Here is a 4,663-nt window from a genome sequence, read left to right as displayed (position 1 = left end):
TCTGAAGGGAAAAAAATTGAGCTTTCTTGGCCTTAAAAAAAAAGGCTTGTTTTTTGTATTTTTTAAAGTAATTAAATCACGATATGTTTTGTTGATTGTCTAAAGAAAATGATGGAGAAAATGTTAATAATGCAGATTAAACTTAAAACCAGGTTCTAGCTGTAGCCATTAAATTGCGGATAGCACAAAAATTTGAGGAAAAATTCTTTCAATATTTGAAAACTCTTCTGATTCTGTAAAGCAGTCACTTATATCATTGATGAACAAATGAAGTTCCATCATATATCTTCATTTCTTTACATTCATCTTACTTGTAAATACAAACAAAATTATCTACCAATATCCTTGTCAGAACTATATTCATTAGTTAATATGAGTAACTTCTTGGTCAAACTGGGCAGTAGGCAAGCCTTCATTTGCTATCTGGTTTTGTCAAATCATTGTTGAATTGCACCCATGGGTTGAGAGAAAAAAAATTAACAGAAGTGATCTTTTTTTTTTTTTTTTGAGATGGCGTCTCACTCTGTCGCCAGGCTGGAGTACAGTGGTGCAATCTTGGCTGGCTACAACCTCTGCCTCCCAGGTTCAAGCGATTCTCCTGCCTCAGCCTCCCGAGTAGCTGGGACTACAGGTGCACACCACCACGCCCAGCTAATTTTTTGTATTTTTAGTAGAGATGGGGCTTCACCATGTTGGCCAGGATGGTCTTGATCTCTTCACTTCAAGTGATCCACCCACCTCGGCCTCCCAAAGTGCTGGGATTACAGGCATGAGCCAGCACGCTCAGCCCAGAAGTGATCTTTGACATTCATTTGGATCTATGGAATTTGTAATAAAGAACATCATAAATGTTTCTATGATGTAAATTTTGCACTAAATATCCTTTACATTAGTAAAACTTATAACGAATATAATCTTTTTTTCTAGAGATCTGATCATTAAACATTTACTAGCATATCACCACCGCCAGCCAAGATGGGGCTGAAAGGTAACTGTAATGAAATCGGTGAAAAGAAACTAAGTCAGAATTAACTCATCATCAGGAGTAGAAACTAGGACTTTCAGACTCTACTCAGATTTTCTTCCTTGCTGTGCCATGTACATATTTTCACATTTTGAGTGATTTCTGTTTCATTTTCCTTTATGCCATTATTGTATATAACTGAGCTGGTGGTTGAGAAGGGATGGTGACAGAAATAGTATCCCTCAGACATCTTGGATGAGGAGCTACAAAAAGTAACTGATGAAATATTGGATTACTTTCTTTGGGAATAGGGCAGTTTGCATTATTTGAAGTGGGAACATTGCAGATATGAGAAGATAAGTCTTCTGGGATGTTGACCAGCCAAAGGGGTAGAGACTTCAGTAAACCTTGCACCTTTTTCTGTGTCTGGGAATGATCCACAGTGTAAGTTTCAGAGGTGAGAATAGTCCTGCCGCCGACTAGGGAAACTGAAATATGTGATTTTTCCCAACCTTGTGAGCCTAGATTTTTTTTTCTTTGCATATTATATAAGCTGAGAAAAATTGCATCCTTTCACTCAGGATTTCACATCCGGAGACAGAAATAGGGAACAGTTCAGAATTATTTGCAGCTTTATCCACAGTAGCCAGCATCCAAAGGTGACAGAGCCAAGGGTAGCATCCATGGCTCAGAGGCGGCTTCTTTAATAGACTGTTGCTATGATGTAATTTTGGCAGTGAATACAACTGCCTGGCTTCGTTTCCTAACCTTCCTGTTAATTCTATGAGCTATTCAATAAATTGCCATAAATTCATTTTCTCTCTAAGGTAAGTAGAGTTGGTTTCTGTTGTTGGAGCTAATAAAATATGCCCAGAAGGAAGTCTTTGAAGGCATCATGCTGTGATTTCAGAATGCAGGCATTTCCTAATGGGACCCCTGACTAGCAGCTAGAAATATGATGCTGGGAATTTGAGAAGACCATAAAGGCTGGGACATGTCCAGCTGCTTAGCATAACATCCACGGGCAAGGAGGAACATAAATTGCCCCAAAGTTCCTACTATTCTTGTAGGCTTATATTATAGGAGAAAATTATCTTGATGATGGTAAAATCTCTTTCCTAAATTCATGTATTTCCTTTCAACTTTTTTTTTTTGCAATAGTCATAGCTTTGTCATATTTTTAAAACATGGCTGGCCAGACACAATAATTTCTGACATCCATTAACATTTTCCTTTATAGTGTTTCGGAACCTTTTAGAAAACAACATTATCCAAATCAGGCTAAATGTTCCAGGAGCAAATTGACCACCAAAACTTGCCAGGTCACTCATCTCTCAGCTTATGGTTTGTGTTTAACAATCAAAGTCAATGTCACTATATTTGCTTATCAATGGGGTAATAGCTGAAAATTGCCTTGGCAGTTATATTCATTTTTTATTGCTACCGTAAAAATCACCACAAATTTGGGCAGTTTAAAACAAGACAAGCTTATCATCTCATAGTTCTATAGGTGAGAAGTCCAGGTGGGCTCCACTGTTCTAGGCCTTACAAGGCTGAAATCAAGGTGGCAGCTGGCTTGAGCTCTTTTTGGGGGGGCTCTGGGAAAAAAAAAACACTTCCAAGATCACTGAGGTTGTTGTTAGAACTCAGTTTTTTTGCAGTTGTAGATGGGTTTTTTTTTTGTAGGTTTTTTTTCCCCTGGGCTCTAATCTACTAACCTCTCTCATGTCCTTGAAGCTGTCTGCATTCCCCATCATGTTGCCTCCTTCATCTTCATTCTGGTGGTGGTGCACGGAGCCGTTTTCATGCTTCTAGTCTCTCTGACTTCCCCTTTTGTCACATTACATCTGTTCTACCCCCAGCCAGAGAAGGCTTTCTGCTTTTAAGGACTCATGTGTTTAGTTTGCCACCCCATCCTGATCCCATATAATCTAGGTTAATCTCTCTATTTTAAGGCTCATAGCCTCAAACAAATCCGAAAAGCCCCTTTTGACATGTAATGTAATGTATTCACAGGTTCTAGGGATTAGGGCATGGGCATCTTTGGGGAGGCATTCTCCCTATCATAGCAATCCCCTGTAATTTTTAGCCAAAGATGCCCAAGATAAGGTTTCCTACCACTTCTAATAATTTCAATTCAGATTCTCAGGACATTGTAGGGTGCCATGGACTGACTATGCCCTTCCTCCAAATCCATGTATTGAAGCCCTAACCCTCAGTGTGATAGTGTTAGTACCTTCAGGAGGTAATTAAGTTTAGATGAGGTCATGAGGGTGGGGCACCCATGATGGGGTTAGAACTCTTACAAGAAGAGGAAGAGACTCCTGAGTTTCCTCTCTCTGCCATGTGAGGATATAGCAAGAAGATAGCCATCTATAAGCCAGGAAGTGGGCTCTCACCAGGAACTGAGTCTGGTGGCACCTTGATCTCACACTCCGAGCCTCCAGAACTTTGAAAAACAAATGTCTATCGTTTAAGCCACTTAGTCTATGGTATTTCGTTATAGTAGCCTGAGCTCAATAAGACATATGGGTAGCATTTTTTCTGCTGCATTATGAAAGTAGAATCAATATATTTTTCTTGCTTAGCTAAAAAATTGGGCATCTTTAATAAAGCTTATGAACGAAAGAGTAAAGCGTCTGCCTTCTAAACTGTGGCACCTTCTGTCTCCCAGATGACCTGCAGCACAGTATCACCAGCGGAGGCAGCTGCAGCTGAGACTTTCATCCCCATTTGGAGATATTTGTCTCTGGATGGCTCTTCCCACATTCTCTATGGAAGTGCTTTGTACTTTGGAGGCTCTTTCCACTAGCTCTGAAGGGTTCGGGCTTCGATAGACATAAAAGGTGACCTCCCTCAGCCCTCAGCAGACCAAGTGAGTGGAAGGGAAAGTCCTTAAGGCAGTGCTTCAACAACATAGTGGTTTGGAACCTGGGCACGTATAAAAAGCACCCATGCGCAGAGGTTCTGGTTCAATTGGTGTAGAGTGGGGCCTGAGTATAGGTATTTTTTAAAAAATACTCTCAATTCCCTTTACTCCATATTTACAGTAACTAGATTGAGCCAGGCCACTCTGAGGTATCCATTAACTCCACGGCTCCTTACAACAGTGAAATAGATCTTTTACGACTTTGATTGGAAGAAACAATGCCAAGGTGTTAACAGGTTATTTCCAGAAGGTGGAAATGTGGGTGGTAGTTATTTTCTTCTTGGTACTTGTTTGTACTTTGAACATTTCCGTAGAAAACTCAAAGCAAATATTCCATAAAGAAACAGAGACAAAATGCTGCCTTCTCCGAGGGGTTCCCATCTCATTCTACATTCCTATATTATTGTCTCTAACAGCATCTTATTTTCCTTTCTCAGTCTGTATCGTATGCTGTACTGATTTCATTCATTTGCCTGTTTATTGTCTCTCTCTCAATAGCTACAAGTTCATGAAAGCAGCTTCATACTTATTATGTTAATCACTGTATGCCCAGGTACCCAGCCCTATGTCTGCCAAACAGTGAAGTTTTTATTTATCCAGGTGTCCTTCATTACGGAACTCTCACTCCCTAACTACTCATTATAACAACTTGCAAGTATTTTTATTCCAGACTTAACATTTGAAATAAAAATCTGCTATTGCAAATCAGCAAGTGAATGCCAGAAAATCTGTTTAAGTTGCAAAGTGAACCCAGGTAAGAGGATGCAGAT

At 39.8% G+C, this 4,663-nt stretch overlaps 1 long non-coding RNA gene across 3 annotated transcripts in view; it reads right to left on the bottom strand.

Moving 5' to 3' along the window:
* Window positions 1-2,831, bottom strand: part of LOC119473014 — a 70,844-nt gene extending 68,013 nt beyond the window's left edge. For all 3 annotated transcript variants that reach the window (XR_005202182.1, XR_005202185.1, XR_005202183.1), the window contains exon 1: window positions 2,683-2,831. This is a non-coding gene — a long non-coding RNA (uncharacterized LOC119473014). The remainder of the gene's footprint in view (window positions 1-2,682) is intronic.
* Between the last annotated feature and the right edge of the window lie 1,832 nt (window positions 2,832-4,663).

Source organism: Cebus imitator, unplaced genomic scaffold, assembly GCF_001604975.1.
Source record: "Cebus imitator isolate Cc_AM_T3 unplaced genomic scaffold, Cebus_imitator-1.0 Scaffold128, whole genome shotgun sequence".
NCBI lineage: Eukaryota > Metazoa > Chordata > Mammalia > Primates > Cebidae > Cebus > Cebus imitator.
This window is presented reverse-complemented; position numbering and strand designations above follow the sequence as displayed.